This window comes from Polyodon spathula, chromosome 21 (genome assembly GCF_017654505.1).
Source record: "Polyodon spathula isolate WHYD16114869_AA chromosome 21, ASM1765450v1, whole genome shotgun sequence".
Classification (NCBI taxonomy): domain Eukaryota; kingdom Metazoa; phylum Chordata; class Actinopteri; order Acipenseriformes; family Polyodontidae; genus Polyodon; species Polyodon spathula.
The window spans coordinates 25,877,540-25,899,544 of NC_054554.1; the positions used below are offsets into that span (position 1 = coordinate 25,877,540).

Sequence of the window (22,005 nt, forward strand, 5' to 3'; positions counted from 1 at the left end):
GATTGGATGGACAGGAAGTAAGTAGGATAAACATTTATCACACCATACATTTGTTTAATTCATTCAGTGCTTTCAATGGCTTTATCATCCTATAAATCACACATGTATTGTGTGTAATCCTGGTAAATCAATATGTCAACTCAGTATACTGTTCTTACAGAGTCAACATTCTTAGCTTAAGACTAAACATGCTCTGCTATTCAATAAAGGCACTGCACAGAGAAGAATGAATATGGTTTAGATGCACAGTAAGTAGAGTAAGAGTCAGTGCTGCCTTGGATCTTACCATTCCAATCTCCCCTCAGTCAGCAACCTCAGTTACCATTTTGAAATCAAGAAAAATACGCTTGATGTGGTTCGTTTGCATTTGCAGGTTCTTTCTCCGGGTAGGTACTGAAATTGGCGAAGTTTTCTTACTTGCAAAACTGATATCTTTTATTAAATACAGCTCTGTGACATTGGGCTGTATTTTGTAAACTGCATCAGCTGAATGTGATGTTAGAGGTTGTGCAATGAAATGTGATTGGTAAAAAAAGTTGTGATTATCCTGCCATAAATAAACAAATTCAATTCAATTCAGTTAAAAAACATAGTAGTGAAATGTACAGGCAAACATCATGCACTTGTCTTATTTCTTGACAGCGACTGTGGATGATTTTATACATATCATAATATAGCACAGTGACACTGACAGTTTTTGATCTCTGATAATAACTACAGTTGCTTTGTTCTTTTCTCCCTAGGGGAGTGAATGATACACTTTGCAGGTGTCTGGTTGTTGTAACTGTGACATCACATTATAAACAGACCTTGATTAGGGATCCGCTCTCGGGTACCTCCTCAGGCAAGGAGGATTCCCTTAACCTGTCATGACCATAGATTTCAACAAGATACCGGTTTGCATCCCAGTGTTTGATTGGTGGAATTGGAAACGAGACTCTTTTTTATTTATTATTTATTTATTTGATTTAAAGGCTCACATAATAATTATTAGGTAAATTATTCCTGAGTAAAAGAAATGGCGTGAGCGCAACTAGTGTGTCTTCACTAATTGAAACATTGCAAACTTCAAAACAAACTGAAGATTAATGAAACACACGTAGTGCTCATGTCCAAATTATGCAAGATTAACCTCACAATCTTTTTGTCTGTTTCTGTTTTTTTGGGGTTTTTTTGTTATAAAGTAATACACTAGCCTGAGATGGTGCAGCCTAATTTCATTTATACAGCAAAAACAAAGAGAAATCCCTGAGCAGTCAAGACAGAACATTATTAGAGACATACCATCACTGGGAAATGTTACAGCATGTCCTTCCCCTATCATATTCCACGTCACATAATTCCCAGATGGATTTTTCAAAAGCACTGAGCAATCACCCTGGTTTACATTAACAACCTATCCTGGATATTCCAGGGCCTTTCCTAAAAAAAGTTAGTTGATGTATTCCAGTGGGATTCCCTGGTGTCCGGTGGGGTACACAGTGATCAAATCACTCTCTTAGAGTGCTTGCATTTTCCAGCTACCACTCTGCTGTTACATATCAACACCAAGTTTTTCATTTAAACCACATTATAAAATGTTCTTTAAATGTTAAAACAGAAGAACGCAACATCACTCTTGAAGTGTTACTTCGCTGCTTCTCTCATGTCACTTCAAAAGATCTCATTCCTCTAAATGCAAAGCTGGGATCTAACAGGCCATCCTGTTTCTGTCAGGGCAACCTTGTGCAAGAACAATAAAATGGCTTGTTGTTTATTGTTAGACAATGCAAGGATTAACTCATGTGATTTCATAACAATTATGTCTGCAATCATCTTGCAATACTGCACATGAATGAAATCTCAACCTATGACTTCATTTAAAATAATATAACTTCATAACAGCCACAAAGTAGCAGGCAAGATGGCAGCGTGGGCACGTCAGCCTTTCGCATCTGGAAGAATGGGTTAGAACCCGACTTCAATCACAAGTGAAATTACTTTGCTGGTCTCAACTTACAGTAGCCCACAGTGTGCATCAGCTCATCAAAATCAAATCCCACCACAAGGTTAAAGGTGAGATTTAAAGTACTTGGAAGATGTCCATGAACGATAAATTGGGGTCTCTTTGGCGCTCCACCCCACAGCATGCCTTGCTATTCTGACTTAGGCCTTTGTAGTGCCATTATTTGGTTAAATACATACCTTAATGGTTAACTTCAACCCAAAACTGTGGACTTTGTGGAGAATCTTAGTCTCTTGTTTTATTATTAGTTATATTTGGGGTGGGGGTGGTGGGTTAGCTGTGTGATTATATGCTACAGCACAGCTCCTTGTCTTCCACTGCTGAAGGGAATTAATCCTAGGTGAGGTGCTGCTGCAGTTGCCGAGTCAGTGGTTGATCTCACTGTTTCCTGATAGCTGCTGAGTCAGAGCTCAGGAATGTGGCTTTGTGAGAAGAATAGGGGAGAGAGTTGCTTTTGCTATGCATCTGTGTGTGTGTGTGTGTGTGTGTGTGCAAGTATATGAGAGAGAGAAAACGAGGCGGGACTCTCCTGGGATTGCGTGCAGACATCAAATGTTTACCTGAAACAAAAAGGGGAAGGTGTTAAAGAAAAAAGCCGGCTGTGGTCTAGAGGAGTAGGCGGGGACCCAAATCAAGAGCTTCGCACGCAACTTAACAATACTACCATTATAACACACACACACGCAAAGAGAGCGTTACACAGACTGTAATACCTGAGTCACAGCTTCTTAAGAAATCCGACAAGCAACAAGTGAAGCAGATTACAGAATGAGTCCCATTCTCCTTGGGCTTTGTTGAACTTGGCAACTTTGTAACAATTAACCTATTGAGGAGATACTGGCTCCATCATTTCTTAATGAAGAACATACAAACAGTTTGGTTATACTGTATATTCATATGAATACTCCACATGAATTACTAAGGGGAGATTGTTCTCAATATAGTACAACTATTAATACTCCTGCCTTGTGTTGAAGACCTTAACTGGTGGGTGCAAAAAATTTTCAAACGAGGTCCATATATATATATATATAATATATATATAATATATATATATTAATATATATATATATATATATATATATATATATATATAATATATTTTTTATGTCCCACTTACCATTGGGTTGGGTCCCACTGTACCTCGCCCTCCTACCATACATATTCTTTAATGCTCCCTCTCACACACATTTAATACATTTGTTCCATGTTCTGAATCCACTGAAAGTGGTAACTGAGGTTTCATCAAAAATGGTCACTACAGACGGGTACACCTTTTTATAGGTGGCCTTTGCAGTGAGATTGTTGTATTTAGTTTTTTTTCCTAAATGTTTCCATTTTAGAATTACTCTTTAACATACTGGAATTGTTTTTTTTTTTTTTGTAGTCAATCAATTAAGCAATCAATCAAAAAAAAAAAAAACATCACGAGTTGCCATCCATTAGAGTGCTGTTACTTTTTGATGCTATTCTACAACATTAATATGGATTTTACTGTACACACCCTAGATGATCTCTGATCAAGCAGAAAAGGTCATGGTTTGTTATCCCTTGTTTAACCACTACACTATAGACTACATACTGAGTACAGCTGTTGTTCTTGCCTATCCATAGACACACAGCAGAAAACTGCTACAAACTCCGTTTCTCCTCTGATTTGCTGACAGCAGTGTCAGTCAGAGGACTGATTGGCACCTTGCGTGTTAAGGAGAGCTGGTTAGGGATGGCCCAGGGCTGCTGCGGTCTGCATTGTATGTGTATAATAAACAGTGTGTGTGTGTGTGTGTGTGTGTGTGTGTGTGTGTGTGTGTGTGTGTGTTAAAAGCACTGACAGGCTCTGACAGATCGGGCTTCCCAGTCAATAGCAAGCCTGCCATGAGAGCGCAAATACAATAGGAAGCATTGTTCTGCAAGACAGGCCCCTGCGTGTTATGAAGACTGAGACAGGTGTATCTCTCCTAGTCACGCATATACACACTGATAGTAGCCTGACTTCATCCAAATGGTAAAAGGGAAACTCATTTACTGGAATAAAGGATGAGGAGTCACTGTTCTGAAACTACTAGTCCAGGCCAACATTTTTCATACTTCCTGTCCCAGACAATTGTTTATTTGACAATTATTATTTTTCATTTTATAATTGTGTGTGATTGTACACTGCAGTGTATAACTGCTGCTCGTATTCAAAGAACTCAACCGCAAATGAGATGTTATTGCCCTAATGCCACTTCTAGTGGTCTCTTTGTGACTTGTACAATATTTTTAATGTTGTTGGTCCCATAGTTGCTGATCCTGTTTGTTTAAAATGAAGTCACTGTGGTGGATATATATATATATATATATATATATATATATATATATATATATATATATATATATATATATTTATATAGAACTATTGAAATCATAATGATACATGAGATGAGAGAGTAATGGTGGACACAAAATTAGCACAAAAACAGAACGTAATGGTGGACACAAAACAAACATCTTAACATGAATAAACAGTGCTGGTATCAAATTCTTTTACACAGACAAACCTCTGGTAAGTTATCACCAATATCTGCTTAAATAACCCATGCATTTTAACTGGAAATTTGTCTTTTATTTTACTTTTAGAGTATAAAATAAAGTCACTCTTGTTTACAGAATATCCCTGGCAAGGAAGGGTAGCTTTGCGTGGGAAATTTGAGGACATCCTAGTATCTAAAACATCTGTGAAATAATTTTATACGGGCACCACATGTGTAAATTCACAACACCATTCTATTGTTGTTTTGTTATTGGAAGTCAAGGGGGCTATTTTTTTATAGTTTCAGTCCACAAAGAAGAAAGCTGGTTTAAAATCCAAGTAAATGCTAAAGCCTGGAGGACAGTCTATGTGGTAAACCTGCATTCTACAGATACATTACCTCTATATAGTCTGAATCCTGAAGCTTGTGAACGACTTGGGTCATTCTCTGACATAGGGGTACAAAGTCTAATACAACTTTCAAACAAAAGTCAAAATATGTATCAAAAAACTTTTCCCTGGCAAATTAAGCTGTCTATAAATCAAGTCATAGTATTTAATAAATCAAATTTATATATATATATATTATAATATATATTATATATATATATATACTATATATATATATATATAGTTTAAGTTTTGTTGACAACATACGTAGTTGCACTTTCGATGAAAGGTCGTGCCAAAACTTACCTGGGAATGAATGGGAGTGTTAATACATGATTCTGAACAGGTACTATCAAACTACAACCAAGTCATGAAAAGAACACCTCCCAACAATTTCAAACAAGTACTGTAGCAGTGTAGTACAAATGATAAACTAGCAATAATCAATAAGTATGGGAACTCAAAACCAATTATTTGCTTCAAAAGTTACCTTTTAGATTAGATTAGACCAGGCTAAACTGTAATTCCAGGGTTTTTGGAACACCAAGTATAACAAATAGTTCCCAAGATAAGTACATTCTTTCTTTTTTTTTTTTTGCACCTTATAGCAAAAACCATAGAGAACCCTAGTAAGCAATCTTTGACCAGGTCCTCATCCGCACAATTTCCTACGAGAAAGCATGGGACAATAATGGGAAAATATCTGTTCTGATCACCAAAATCTTATCAGCACATTCTTATCAGAGTATTTTTCAGAGTATGCAGGTTACGGTTACCATTTTGTTTCAAGTGGTCCCAGAGATACAAGTTAACCACTTTGAGGTGGTGATGGACACAGTAACTTAAGCAATCCATACAAGCACCCCTGTGGGAATTTGGAAGCTTAGGTGTGTTGCAAGAAAATGTAATACATTGATAGATATCAACAGTTCTCACAGCAAAGAATACACCAAGAGAAACCAAGTGCTACTGCCCTACCATGCACTTTATGACTTAAAATAACGTAAAACACAAATGCAATAAAAACGATGTGTACACAATAATTGTCTATGCAATACGCACAGGGGAATGAGGTATTTAAAAATCTGTGTGACCCAACAGTCCAGCTGGCGTTCTGCCAGGTCACTCAGACACACGACAGAGTCTAGTTGTTGTGGGGAAATGAAGCAGATGTAGGTGAACGTAGTTGTGAACTGGACAAGTTTACAGACAGGATGAAACGATCTGCTGTTGACTGAAATAAAACGCGAGTCAGGCCCTTGTCTATTCACAACACCTTCAGTATAAAAATATTTTAAATCCAGATTATTCAGTATAACTGTCTTGATTAATGGGTGCAGGTAAAGAGCTGTAAAACCAGGAAGTGATTGAGCCTAAACAAAATAGTAAGTGTCAATAAAAGATTAAGAAAACCCAGGAGTGTCATTGATGATGTGGTTTCTTCATGAAGAGGCTGTTCTACAGGGATCTGAATCAGCATGTTTCTGATCCCTACAAGAGCACACCCTCTATTCATATTTCATTCTTTCCAAATATGGTTTTGCTTGAATAACTGTTTAATAAGCCCTTCATTACATGAATAGTAGGCTTAGGTATGCAAAATCCGCCTACATAATACGTACAGTTGACCCTCCCTATCTTCTATGGTGTTTCAGGCGAGGCAGATTCCTTCTGTTCACATTATATTATTGTCTCGAATAAATGTATTGTTCTTTTTAAAAAACACAGACCAAGTCCCTCAAGTGTTCTAATTGGAACACATTATTTTTCTCAGCTAAACAGTGTAGTGTAAAAGCTGGGAGGGATGGATCATGAAAACCATAATCCCCTGTGGTTCTGTGTTATGTCAACCTAACTATATAAACAGCTGTTTGACTCGCTAAGCAACTCTCTGATACTGAAATACTTACAACAGTGGAATGCATTGCTTGTACAACATTTATCCATGATTATGAATTCAGTTTTATACCCGGATATAATTATAACTTAACAACGCTCCATAATTTATTGCAAAGTTGCATAACGCTTGAGTCTAGTTCCTACAAGTGAATAGGACATTGTCATGTGACTTGTTTATCATTTCATTTAAGGGACTTCCTCTCAACTCCATTTGATCATATCTGTAACTGATGATCCATTTCTCTTATTGGAACTAGAGATTACCATTTCACAATATCTGCTTAAGACACACACAGTAAAGGAATAGTAATAATGCTAATAATTAATTAGTGTATACATATTTATTTGCCCTGCCACCACGACAACAGCTGATAGACAGATATTGGCATATTTTGTTAAAGAAAGCTCCCCAGCCTTTTTTTTTTTGTGCGTCTTTGTGCCCTCGGTGCTCCCTGAATCTGGAAACTGGTTAATGAATAACTGTAGCGTGCTATGGGCAGGCTTTCTCGGACTGTCTAACTGCTGGGGTTTGCTCAGAGCTACATAAGGAAACATTTGTTCTTGTGCTATTCAATATAGCCTTGTGCCGGAGGTAGGGGAAGATCGAGCAGGACACCAAATAACTAAATAACAAGGGCTCTAAGATCAGCACTGTCTCTATGCAGGATAATGAACCTCATATAGTCTTAATCATGCTCACAATGCACTAGCTTTTGTTTGCAGAAGAGGCTTGCTTTTCTAGAAATGACTACATCCATTGTATAGTCAATGGCACCATTTCAATGTTAAATATTAGATTACTTTTAACTGAAAATACTACTGAAGCAGCCCCCAAACACAAACTTGTGCAAGGATGCATGTACATGCTAGGATTGTGGATTTAATAGATGTGGCAGAAATTAGAAATGCATGTGATGGGAGGGGAAGAAACTTTGTTTAACTCATTGTAAAGATAAAAGCAGGTGTCAGCTCAGATTCAAACTGCAAAGGTTCATTAAAAAAGCTTAATTGTGTTTATTGTGAGGCCACTTGAATTGTATGGTCTCTATGGTGTGACAGCTGTGTGAACTGTGTGCCTTCTGTCTTTAAGGTTTGCATGTTAGATTCCTGTACGCCTCGCTTTTATTACTAAACATGGCTGTCATTGCAGAATTTTTGGTCCATGGTTTACCTGAAGAAAAAAAATAAACATTCTGGTAAAACTGATAACTGACAGCGTTGAGTATATTCAGCTGTCTGGAAGTCAATCAATCTGATTGTGAATTAAAATGAAACATGGAATTTTAACTTTTTAACCTGACTTACAATACAAAGGTTCATAACAGACAGCGTCATGCTTTTAAACCAGGCTAGGGACTTGCAGTTTTTGGACTTGAAACCCTTCCTTGTTACTTTCAGGGTGTGAGTTAATTATCCATAAAATTAGCTAACCACATCACTTCCACCCCTATTAATCTGGTTCTATGGTATTCTCTTGAAAAAACAATATTTGATGCTCATCCACAGTGTCTGCCTGTATTTGTGCATTGTATTGTAGATACCTTGACTGTGGAACATGGCTTTTGCATCGGTGCGATGGGGAATTGGCATACTTTGAAACTACGATGATGTCATCAGTGAACCGAGAGTGCTTTCAGAGGAGTGCTGTCCATATGATGAGGTATACAAGTTGCCAGTCAGCTCTTTAGCTCATATTCTTGCTTCTCATGGTGCCTACTTTTCACAGCACACCTTATGCCAGTATCCGAATTTGATAAAATAAAAAAAAAAGTATGCAAGAAATCAGAATAGGCAGAAGAAAAAAAAAGTTGTAATAGCCAGCAAGTTTTGAACATGTAGAAACTGCATAAAAACGATGTTAGTCACAGCACATTTCAATTTACTGGGTGTAGTTGTCTAGCACTGTGGCAGCTTCCTCTGTGGTCCATAAGAAGCTCTATAATTTAGAATGATGAATGGTGTCCTTTTATAAAGTAGTCTACCACAAAGGTTATTGTGGCCATGTGGAGCCCATCCTGAAAGTTCAGAGCTTTCAACTTTTTTTTTCTAGCCATTGCTATTTAGACCCAAAATGACTTCATAATCAGACTGAATGACGTAACTTGAGCAGAACGTTTTCAACTGCCCGGATATTATCATCAATGATGTTTGCAGGACCAAGTCATTTAAAAAACGTCACTTTTGATCAAGTAATAACGTGTATGTAATACTCAATTTACTCTGTATTACTTTAAACAACTGGAATGTGTCACAGAGCTATTAAAAGAGTAGAACCTCTGTTGCACCGCGATCGTAACTATTTTGTACAGCGGTAGCTGTAACCTACATCGCTTGTCCAATTACCTTTTATATATATATATATATATATATATATATATATATATATATATATATATATATATATATATATATATATATATATATATATATGGTACTTTGGTACGACCACTTTTTGAAAAAATACCTATGTTTAATGAAAAATACTTTTTATTTTGAAACTTAAATTAGGTACATCGCATCGGCGACCGACTGCGACACAAAAAACACTCTCTCCCTTCTTACATGGCCCGTGCACTGACAAATTTTAAATTTACATGAGCTCAAGTTCAACCATACCCACGGGAACAATGCCCTTTTTACTTATATGAAAAATTATTTTATATATTTCTGTAAATGTTAATTTCACATAAATTAGAGGTCAGTAATGAATCAAGAAGCCCAATCAATAACAATATTGCTTTAATAGAGTCTCTCATAGGTTAAAAGTTAAAACATTTGAAATGATGTACTGTAGTATGTACTGGAATAAGATTAATTAATTGCAATGTAAGCAACGCCAATACTACTACTACTACTACTACTACTAATAATAATAATAATAATAATAATAATAATTATTATTATTATTATTATTATTATTATTATTATTATTATTATTATTATTATTATTATTATTATAATATACAAACTTAATTGATTTCCTAATTCAAACCAAGCAATTTGCAGAATGGTCCAAAATTTAACAAGTTTGATGCTTGACTAATAGTTTTAAGCTATAGATGGGGCCTATCTACTTCTAATATTTCTGTTGCCAAATATTCCTTCGATAATAAAACCTCCTTATATCTCTCATTAATTAAAACGTTACGGCCCCTTCCCTTCTCAGCGGCAGCGGCTGAGGAATGCGAGACTGGAATGCTGTTTTGTTAAGGAAGGGGGTTTGATCGCTGAAAACAATGTCTTTGTGTTTTCTGTCCGAGCTCTAGTCACGCAACGCTGTGTGTAAAAAAAACTTTCCAAAACTTTTCAACTCCGAACACAAGAAAGTGATCAAGTACCTGCAATGGACAGAATCGCGTGCAAACCAGGTACTCCCGCCTTGCTTTGGACGGCATCCAGACAGATGAACGCGGTAAAACCCGGAGTGGATTCTTTTAAGGCTTAACCAGGCACACTTTTAATAAGGATTTTGGCCATTCTGCATGATTACGTATACAGAGACAAACCTATATGTTGCATATTAAAAGAAAATAAAATGCATACGATTATATTTCATTTTTCATTGCCAAGCTTTTGTGTGAGGGTTTTATTGTAAACATGTTACAACATAAATGGGTCACACGTCCCTGTGGCAGCGTGTAACTAGTTTTATAACGTTAAAAGTTAAGATTTCCTTAAAAGCTGGCCCATGGAATCAGATCCTGTGAGTCCAGAACTCCAGTCCTCGTTTTCTTAAAGTATTTTTTTTTTTTTTTGCGTGCTAGTAACTTCAAAGGTTCCGGAAATAAACAGTGCCTGGGGGTGCAAGTAAGACTTGAAGGTGAGCTACAAGAAACAAGCGGCGCTTTCATCGTGAGATTATTCAAACACTGTTACTCACTCTTACAAGCAGCAAATATCATTAACACCATTATAGACAGTCTAACCCATAAACCATAGCGTGACAGGAGGTTATTTTTTTGTCCTTCATACTAGAGTTTGTTCAGTTGCAGAAATATTCACAGAAACTAACATATGGTATTGTTATGTGTAGTTACACTGCATATTGTTCTTTGCCTTTTGTGAATAACCGGGTTTTTTCCACCATCCAGTACCTCGAACGTGTGCCAACACGTTACTGTTGGCTTTTAAAGGGAATTTACATTAATTTGACAAAACAAAAATAATTTTGTGGTTCACCTGAACATAGGTAACGCAAGCTGTAAAAATACGTACATTCATAATATTAACCATAACTTAAAAATGCTGTTGAGATACCAACGTACATAACACGATGTCATTGTTTTAAATCTTAGCACCTGTACATTAATTAAATTTAAATCTCACATGCATTATATTATTATTATGTTTTATGATTTTTATTGTTTTTACGAGGGAAAGGAAAACAATAATGCCGTTTAACTGTTTGCGTAATAAAACTACAACTCCCGTCATCCTCTGCTCCCACATGTCAGGTGAGCCTGGTGATTGTAGTGCTGTATTTAAACTGAGAATGGCACAGTCTGTAGCAGAGCGCAGTTATGCTAGATGTTGAGGGAGGTTGCTGGAGCGCTGTATAGGAACATGTAAATACAGATGTATGAAACCGCTGTAAAATATCCACCTGATCACCTGCTCTGCTGTACATACGGATAAGCTGGACAATGGGATGCTGTGTAAAGCCGGGATCCGAAAAGTGGACATTTTTTTTTTATTTTGGATCTTAACGTTGTGGATTGAATCGTTGAATGTTCCGTGGTACATGTGTGGGAACATTACCAGGGTACTACTGGAACTGTTTAGTAGTTTCATTTTTGTTTTATTTCAAATCAACAATCGATTTAAACATTGTACTGGATGCGATATTTGTCCACGTTTCTTACTTCCTTTTTTTAAACGATCACAACAGTGTATAAGGTTTTAAATCTTAACCATGCGCTGGATTGGATTACACAACGTGTTGACAAAATGCATGCATTTGTAACTTTTTCAAGGATATAACGTAACGAATCCAGGGACCCAATAAGGGGTCCACGCATTCTAATTAATAACATATGATATGGTGCGGGAGTCACTGGAGTGATGCGTGACCTCGGTTTCTACGGATTACAGTCAAGCTCTGGGAATGAGTTTCCCAGAGATTTGACTGCATTATGTTGTTCCATTTACTTGGGATTTATTCAGGAAGTTGTCGCGGATGCCGGTCTATACCTGGGGTTCGAGGACATCCACGTGTGTTAAATTTCACAATATACTTCACATCTGTGGACAGATAGTCACGTTCACATAATCTACGGTATATAAAAATGTACATGCAATGGAATAATACCTTAATTACCATTTGGATTTTAAATGGACAACCATAATGTAACGGATACACATATTCACAGGTAAGCATTTATTTTATTTTATTTATTTATTTAAGCATTGCATTTGCTTACTTTTGGTCAGTTTGTGTTGAGCTGGAAAACGCATGCTTAGTGTAGAGCTTGCATTTCCACGATACATACATGTATACTAAAGGACACTCTTTGGTTGACATTTTTCATGTATGTGCAAGATGAAGAGAAGTATTCATAATATTATATATATAACTATATAATATATATATTCTAATATATTATATATATATATATTATATTTATTTGGATAAGTTTGACGTGGACCAAAACAAAAATTTTAGAATTGCGAGGGCTATCAGTTTATCATTCTACATTCAAAACAGCAGGTGTTTAAATGTGATTTTTTTTATTTCTACACAGTAAGTTTGTACTTGTTACTGAGTGCATGGTTTGCTCCGTTAGTTTTGAGTTTGGTTTAGTTGTGAAACAGCGCCTACAAACCGAACAGGGGAGTTTTTCGCTACAGGATAGACAGCTTGGTAATGGATGTTGCGCTCGCTGTATGTGTCCGCGCTGTATGTGTATAATTATATCATTATATATATATATATATATATATATATATATATATATATATATATATATATATATATAATATATAATAGAATAAAAAAAGTACCGATGATATAATTGTGTTTACACTGGCCGTTTTTTTAGGATGGCTTTGGGGCACACTGACCGTTTGTAGGTGGCAAAACATCCTACGACCGAAACCGGGTCGACACGGGCTGAGGTTTTTTTTCTACGATGTAAACGCTCACGTCGCTCAGTTGTCCTAAAAACGGCCAAATGAAGACACGGCTCCGCGCTAGCTTTAGTCTGTCCGAAAGGCAGTGTAAACTCTCCCGGTTTTAGGACGGCTCACGCACAACGTGAGTGCCGCTAGGCTCCTCCCCCGTGGAGTCTAAACAGGAAGAAGCTGCAGTGGCTTGCAGCGTCACAAAAAATGAGAACGATTTGAGAAATAAGCGTTCCGAATATTTGAATTAACTGTTTTTATTGGGTAATATTTGTAAATATATACGTTTTTATTGTTCTATACGTTTTCTCTGGTATTCTCTTGTGGCTGCTTAGCCTATTTTAACTACAAATAAAGGTCTTGTGCATCACACAGTTATGTATATACACATAAGGTGAGATAATATTGGGGAAGAAACAGAATAGAGTTCTTTTGGGGGAAAAAAAGGTCTTTATTACAGTGATAAACAGCAAATGTACTTATCTTACTCAAGGTGAAATCCTTCACATAAATTGGTCAGGAACCGCTATATTGTGTCAAACAGTGCCTAAACCAATAACTATTTTTCTCATAGACTGCAAGATAAGCATATATTTAAGAGGAGTTTTTGCAACATGAACACTTTTTATGTTTGTTTGTAATACCACTCTGCCTCTTCCGCCTTTGTGGTTTGGGGAGGGAAAACCTGTCATCTCTTCAGTGATAGTTATGGCACATATTTTAGCCAGCATCGTAACTGGAGCTGACATTCTACCAAGTTCAAATTTAAGGTTTCAAGCTGTGGCTGGCAGTATTCATACAACTGCTTGGTATTTACTATTCAACCTCCAAATCTATGTCACACGGCAAACCAACAGAGAAAATAAAGGAGTCTTTTGTACTTTACCACAACTTTTACAGGAGCATCAGCATTGATGATGCAAAAAAACAATGAGGACACGACCACAGTGTCTTCATAGCTAGTTACGGCCATTAACTGACACATTAACTGTCACCTGTACTTGATCTGTTGGCTTCACAGGTGCTGCTCAGAACTAATCTTGGACTATCTAATGTTACTATAGGTAATGTCAACCGGGATTGGTACTAATCATGGTGGTCTGTGAAACCCGTCTATATCCTTGCCGTCCTACATTTTTTTTGTTAACATCTCTGTTCTGGTGCATGCACGGTGTATTGTTTATTTACAAGCATGAGATTTTGGGACTGTAATTAAACTGCTATGCAATTGGAGTCAATCTCTTGCAGTCATTACAGTGAGGGTATAGATTACACACCTGAGCATGTGACATGCACAATGTGTTTACTTAAGCTCGTACAAAACCTGTTGTTAAAATGAATACCAAAGCCTTATAAAGTATAGTGAAAGAATGCTTTAAGCTATGTTTTGCCATTTTTTTCTGAATCGGGACACTGTCCTCTTGTTTATGTAAGTTTGATTGCGTAGCACCATAAGACACGGAAATTATGCGTCCTGTTTTTTTTTTCTTTGATTGATTCTGTTTTGGGGGGGGGGGCAGGGATGGTTATAATAAAAATAGACCGCTGGCAGGATTGCTGCACCCATCAAAAGCCAACAACATTGCTCTATGTGGCTTCTAGAGAAAGAGGTGACTGCATCTTTGTTGTCTCCACAGCAATTGATGTTAATAGGTCCATGCTAAGAAAAGCAGCAAACCTTTTTTTTAATGAAAGCACTCCTTTTATGTGCAGCTTTTAAATCCATTCCCTGTGTCCTGGCCTCCCTGTTAGAAGTCTATTTATTTACTCGATTAGAGTTCTTTAGTTGCTACTTAAGAGGATTTGCTCTGAGGGGTGGATTGAAGACTACTATACAATGAAAGGGTTCCCAGACCTCAGGAATCCTCTATGTGGTGAGAGGCCACAGTTCCTATTGAAAATACTTTGAGGAAATGTGCACATGTTGGTGTGACATCCTGTAACGCATCTGGTGTAAGAACCTCGTATTGCACCTGTGGCACTTTACGCACCAATAAAATGTGTGCATTGTGTGCTATGCACCTGACAGCAATTTTGCTCTCTATTCATTACAGCTAAAGCAAACATGGCTTTCATTTTACTACTGAAATCCATCTTAAACGTATGTCGTCTACCTACTTATGTCATTATTTGAAAGTTATCATACGCTGTGTCTTTCCAAACTATATTGAAATACTTTTCAAACATGGAACACAAATGTTTTTCCTCATAGAAATCCGTCTTTGGTCTGCCAATATTTATGCATCTGTAGGAGAGAGAGTGGGTAGGCCAAAGAAAACATAATAGCACTATATTTAGATGGGTTATCTATTTAATCTCTTACCTATGGGTGTCTGTGAATACGTTTCTATGAAGGACAACTCTCCAAGCCAAGTGAAACAGCTGCAACTGGCTGGTTCTCTTTTCAAGTAGTTTTCTTGTGGTTATGACAGGTGAAGCTTGTGTTTGGCGATGTGTAGGAGCAGTGACCTGGGCTGAACAGACCAGCATTAATCTGGAAATCCTGTGACCCCTGCAGAGCTCGTGTTCTCGAACATAATGATGCTTTGAGCCTGCTCAACTCCTCTGTAGAATGGGGGCTCTGTAGTGGTCTTGCGGGGGCTGAAAACTTAAACAGACGGCCTCTAAGATTGTGTACCGGAGCTGGCTGTGAACAAAAACACAGCTCCTCCACCACACAGCGCTTTTAAAACATCACTCCTGCTCGCCCCGTCTGTCATAAATCTGACAGCCTAAGCAGCCAAGAGCACAGTTAGTAGAACAGCACGAGAAAGCTGGTTTGGTTGCAGATGCTAGTCTGATAACCTTTTATCAATGCCCACTGCTTTGGGTATGCCTGACCTTTATTATAAATCGGATCTGGTATGGTTGGCTTCTGTTAAATCCCAGATCATTGCTGAATCAGCCCCACATTCACTGCTTAAAAACACCCACAGCTTAAAAAAAAAAAAAACCAAACAAACAAAAAAACACACGCATTGAAAGAGGGTTACAACAAAAACAATTTCATGGGTGCAACCCAAGACCAAGGGTTTAATCTTCTCTTCTGTAACAATGAGAGCCTCGCCCTAGCTATTGAAGCTGTGCTATTCTGTATAAAACCCAACCTTCCAGAGTGCAAAAAGTTGCTGCTGAAGGATGCTGTCTGGGGTACCAGTAACTTAGAAAAAAGCACATTTCACCCAGGACCTCTAAAACTATTTAAAAGGTGCTGATTCTAGGTCATTCTAAGCTGGACCAGAGGCTGTTTTACTTTGTGTTGTGTGTTTAGCAAGTAAAGAGCCTGCAGTGACTACTTGACGTTAACAGGTTGTACAGGGGGCAGTGAGTTACAGATCTTTCGATTTGACCGCTTAAACAAATCATTTTTGGCTTGCAAAAGTAGTTACTTTTTTATAAATAATAGTTAATCTTGACTGGTTTCGTTTTTGCCACAAAGCTGTGCATTTTCTATGGAGGGTTGTTAAACATTCAGAGTGAAGGTATCTGTCAAGCACCTTCAACAGCCCCTTCTGTACATTCTTAAGACATAATGTATCTCTATTTCTTTTTTTTCTTGCAGTTTCTTAGCTTTAAAGAATTCAATCTATTGTCGAGTCCCAGGACAGAGCCCCCTCTATGCCTCTGTACGGTGGAGCACACTGGCTCCCTCTTTTTACTCCCCCTCCCCCCTTCATTAAAATCTTCTCGGAACAAGTCTGCCTTTCTCCTCTGAAGAGGGACCCTCTGTCTAACGCCAAGTGACTCTCGGGGGTAGCATTGAGGGTCAGACACTTGGTTTACAAAAGGAGCTAAAGTGTCAAATAAACTCGGTCAGAGCCCCCGAGACACGCACATTCCTTAATTTCGTACCCCCACTGGGAGACAAAGGCGGACTTTGTGTCAGTGAGCAGGCCCTGTCAAAACAATGTTTTACACAGGGAGAGGGTATGGGGCTGTAAATCACTCTGTCCCTCTCTTGCCACCTTTCTCTCAGCATCTGCTCAATGTGGGAGGTATCCATTGATTAAGTTAGATTAAGTTATGGGTAACAGGATGTATCTTAAAAGTGTAGTAAGTGAATAGTGGATATTAGGCAGCATCATTTAAATCTGGCTGTTGATAAGCAAGCAGATTAATTGATGATAACATTAAAGATCTACCCTTAAATTGATGGTACCCTGGTAACCCCCCACCCACCCCCCTGCCCCCCGAGCAATTCTGTAACTACCTAATGTCAGTGCATTAAATGTAGTTGGCATTTGTCTTGCTGTAGCAGCACAAATGTACAATGAATGCAATGTCTCTTCCATGTCAATTTTCGATAATGTCCATATTGAGTCAAGCATGGAAGTTGTCACATTCCAGCTACAGGTTTTAATCTTCGCTCTGTTGTCACAGTCTCTCCTTTTTGGAGTCCCGTGAGCTGTGCCTGTCTCCCTGCAATCATCAGCTGTAATTGTGTTTTTGGCGACACTGAATCAAGTCTTCTAATATTCAGACATGGACCTAACTGTAGGAATTCTGATTAGGTATAGCTGAACTGACATCGGGCTGCTTGCAATGGATTCTAAGCTGACTCCTGCAATCGGAGATCGGATCATTTTAACTTGTTGTGGATAGAGGGTCAGGTGCAGTTCAAACTCGCAGTCTGTGAGACCAATTGGACTTCAAGCACTGCAAAGTTTCTGATTTGTTTTTCCTTATCTTTTGCCAGAGTGGCACGGCATACCCAGGTGTTTCTTTATCAGGTCACTTGATCCACAAAACACTTGGACAGTAATCGGGACCAGTAGGTCAACTTTCACACTAAGCAGTAATATATGCTTGTCCTATTGGGTATCTTCTGCTCTGCAGCATCATGTTCAAAATTGGTTAAGCCACATGATTTATGGAGCCAGTGCTAATTCATGTTGGACAACCAAGCTAGTTGTTGTCGCAGTCTGTTGATTCAAGGCATTCTGCAAAGCAATAATTCAAACATGATGTGAAGGAAGATTTTCTGTAAAAGGTATTTAGCCTGTTATAAAGTGGCATAAACATTAAGACGATGCATTGATTGTAAAAGGCTAAATGGCTTTACGTAAAGGGAGGGGGTCTTCAGCTCAAATTGTTAAAGTTACTTTTAACATGTACAGTACAAATATGCAAAAAATGTTGCCACAAATGTCGTCATTTGCCAGTGTGAAACCGCTTTATTTCAGATCTGATAAAGTACAACAGAGTAGCAAAATCTAAGCAACTTTTTAAAAAGACCCCTTTTAAAGTGTGTCAGAACAGGAGAGTTGTCATTTATTAGCTGAAGGGGAACAATAGCCGGCTTGTCTCCTGGGAGGCAGGAGCCCGTGGAGCCAGGGGAGGGTGGCCAGAGATTGGGCAGCGGGGGCCGAATGAGAACAAGCGGGCGTCTGATAGAAAAACTGCTGACCCTTTGGGAGGAAAATAGCACCTTTGTTTCGAGGTGTGTGTGTGTGTGGGGGGGGGGGTTTAAACCAATGGAGATTGTTTGCCACAATTCCACCTCTTGGTATTAAAACAAAAGTAAAACTTTGATTTTAAAAAAAAAAAACAACAAAAACAAAAGGCATGTTACTTTCATAGTAGAATACAATTCACTATACAGTAATGCCATCTCAGTTGATCTGGCTGAGGTGTCAACTAGAACCATGTGTATTAGTCTTCTCTCGAACCTTTTTGGGACCGGATCTTGATCAAATTACAGTTTGGGGTACCATACTAAAAAAAAAATAATAATAATTATCTATAGACACAATGGTTCATACACTCATCTCAGAATCATAATATTGAACGTAACTATAGCGGCCATCAGGAAAACATTTCATTAATTGCATGGTTGGAAATAGCAAAAGTGTACTGTGTTGTGTATTTAACAGGTTTTTTTGAGGTTTAGTAGCTGTAATTTGAAAATATAGATAAACGTTTCTCAAACCACCTGACACTCACTCGGACGCTTAGCATTTATCTTGGCTGCTTGCGTAGGCAGAGAAACTATTGTACTTTTTAAAATGTTATATCGTACATTAAATATTATGAAAAAGAAGCAGATTGCTGAATTCCTGTAGGTATATGATGGTAAAACCAAATCTGTGATTGCTCAGAGCGGGGGTGAGGGAGGTAGTAGTGGGTTGCTGGTTTAGATCACCAACTAAAGTAAGTATGTGTGAGCCATTCTTGGGAAAGATAATTAGTCTGCCCCTATCCCCCCCATGAGGCAGGGGTTTCAAAGGTCAAGAGGGAAACGTGTTCCCTCTTTGTAGAGGGAACACATTTTCAAAAGTGCAGTATCTGTCTCCAGATATCTTTACTAACGCCAGGTAAGAGACTTGGACGAATCTGGCACCATACAATTGGTTTCTTACTGTGGTTACATGTACAATACATAAGATGATAGCTTTGCTTAATTACACAAGAAAACAATAAAAAAAAAACAAAAAAAAACATGAATGGGTGAAAACCCCAAACCATTGCAATTATTGCAGCATGTTACAGAGACCATGGGTAGGTCCACCAGTGCACAACCAAATTTGTCTTTTGTTTTGGATAGCCCTGCTTTCTGCCCAGTCATCCTGTGAGCTGTCAAAACGCAGTCCGTTTTCCTCCCACCTGGCAGCTGAGTGCTGTCATTATAGCGGACAAAGTTAGGAACCTGTCGGGAACGTGTCCAGTGATACAGGCCCTCAGGCTAGCTAGATGAGTGGAAATTATTCCTGACAATGCTGACCTCTCAAGGCTGGCTGCGATGGGTACACGTGTGTTAGTGGGTATAAGAGCCATGAATCTCACACACATACCAGGTGGCATGTTACACTTGCAGAAGATTGAAGCCATGACGACGCCTCATGCCCCAGAGGTGCCCTTGTTGATCAATACACCATTTATTTCTTCAGGTCACACCCTTTACCCTAGGGTCAAGCTGGAACCAAACTCAAGGCAAAATAAGAAAGGCTGACTTGATTGCCTGCCATGGCCTTTAAAATAACAGGGTTTGGTTCCAACCAGACCCTACAATTGAAACATGTATTTCAGGCGCAATTGTAGATAAAACACACGGCCTTGATGGTTGTGAGCATTGCCTTAGTGGAACGTAATGTCAATTTTCTATAAACAATATGCGTCACTTGTCTAGATTTGATGTATATTTAGGGCTTCTGGCTTTCGTTTTTAACCAATAAAACACCCCCGATTTAAAAAAAAAAAAAAAAAAAAAAAAAAAAAAAAAAATCAGTGGATAGACAATAAACACCGATAAAACTGTGGAAATGGTTAATCAATACTACAAAAATTAATAATAAATACATTTCCCAGTGCTGCTGGGCAATGTCCCGTCTTCCTTATCTGTCATTGATTCGTTCTGAATACTTTAAACCCACTGCAACTACTGAGAGACAGCACATTCCTACATTTCTATTGGAGACTCTTGCATGCAAGACTCTTGCATCCCTTACAAACAGGAATGGAGGCATGTTAGCAGGATTTAAAGCTGTGTTACAGTTAAGATACAGAGGATTTAAAGCAGTTATTGTGGTGAAATGTTAAAAAAAATGCCTACACACAAAAACCCCAGAAGAATGTGCCTGTGACCATAGGAGGATTTCGTTGTGGAAGACAGCAAAGGAAAGAAGGTACAACTTAAGGGTGCAAGTACTGTCGAGTTACTATTATACGTATTTTGAAAGAAAAACGAAACAAAAAACTGCTCAAGCATTTTGGAAATTAATCAAAACACTAATTTCATACAGTATCTCAAAAACGAAAGCCCCGAAAAAATGATTTACATAAAACTTAAAAATAGCTAAAAATAAGCACTGAAAAATACAATTAATAAAAACAGAAGCCCTATGTATAGTTAATGACTGAAACAGCAATAGATATAAATCCTACCACCTATAAATCCTCCAGGTTTTATTTTTCTGTATTAATCTTATACGCCCTGTACCGTTAAGTCACCCTGAAGAACAACACTGAGTGTGCTTAAGTCAGTGAGAGAGCTGGGACTGAAACCCAGGATCATCTTCTTGGCTGTCGCCACAAGACCAAAAACTGATGCCTCATTCCTCAAGGTCCAAGCCTAGATAAACGACTGAGCAGCCAAGCCTACAGCCTCCACCTGCAGTTTCTGGGAACCTGCTCTGGAATATTTATAAGAGGCATATTATCTACAGAGCTGGATGAGGTGTCTGGAAGAGGTTTTCACAAGTCCAGGGAAGTGAAAGGATAACAGAAGCAGTAGAGGGACCTGTTCAGGGGCTGTGCTTCCGATTTTAAAGTAAGGTGTATTTTCAAATGAATGAAAGGACCTTTGCTAGCCTCTACCTGTGTTTTAAACCATAGCAGCCCATTAATGAGCGCCCTGTCTAAACAGCCCTCCAGAGTGCCGACCTCGTCCGACGAGTTTCCCAGGAGTGACAGAGCCCTCTTTGTTCAACGGGACTAGCTTCAGGCAGTAAAGAGGGAGAGGGAGACAGAGAGAGGTCCATTCAGGTACTCCGCTGTCTGGGACCCCCAGATTGGGGTGTGGAGGACTGCCAGATTCCTAAAAGCCCCTCCTGAAGATTTATTTATTTGCTTTTAAAAAAAAAAAAAAAAAAAAAAAAAAAAACTGAACAGAATAGAACAGGTCTGCCTGTAATTTCCTCTATAGTCTCGCCACGTTATGTCCTAGCGACGCATTTTCTTAGAGAAACTTGTGTTAGTGTTGGAAACTGCTGGGCCAAGAATTTGTTTTGATATGGTGTTGGCGGTATATAAAGGAATAGGACTGTAGCCTTAGGCGTGAAATAAACGCACTTTGAAATTCAAGGTCAACTGGTCGGTGTGTGTGTGTGTGTGTATATATATATATATATATATATATATATATATATATATATATATATATATATATATATATATATATATATATATATATATATATATATATATATATATAATATATGTGTGACACTATGTTGATAAACTAATTTTATTGTATCGTCATTATAAGTCATTAATGTGTACTGATGAATGTATGTATAACATAATCGTTTGTAGATAAACTGTGTGTTGACAATGTTATTAAATACACCATATGTGAAAGTAA

At 38.0% G+C, this 22,005-nt stretch overlaps 1 long non-coding RNA gene across 1 annotated transcript in view; it reads left to right on the forward strand.

Moving 5' to 3' along the window:
- The first annotated feature begins 11,275 nt into the window (after window positions 1–11,275).
- Window positions 11,276–22,005, forward strand: part of LOC121296044 — a 90,058-nt gene continuing 79,328 nt past the window's right edge. Inside the window, exon 1 of the long non-coding RNA XR_005947006.1 lies at window positions 11,276–12,175. This is a non-coding gene — a long non-coding RNA (uncharacterized LOC121296044). The remainder of the gene's footprint in view (window positions 12,176–22,005) is intronic.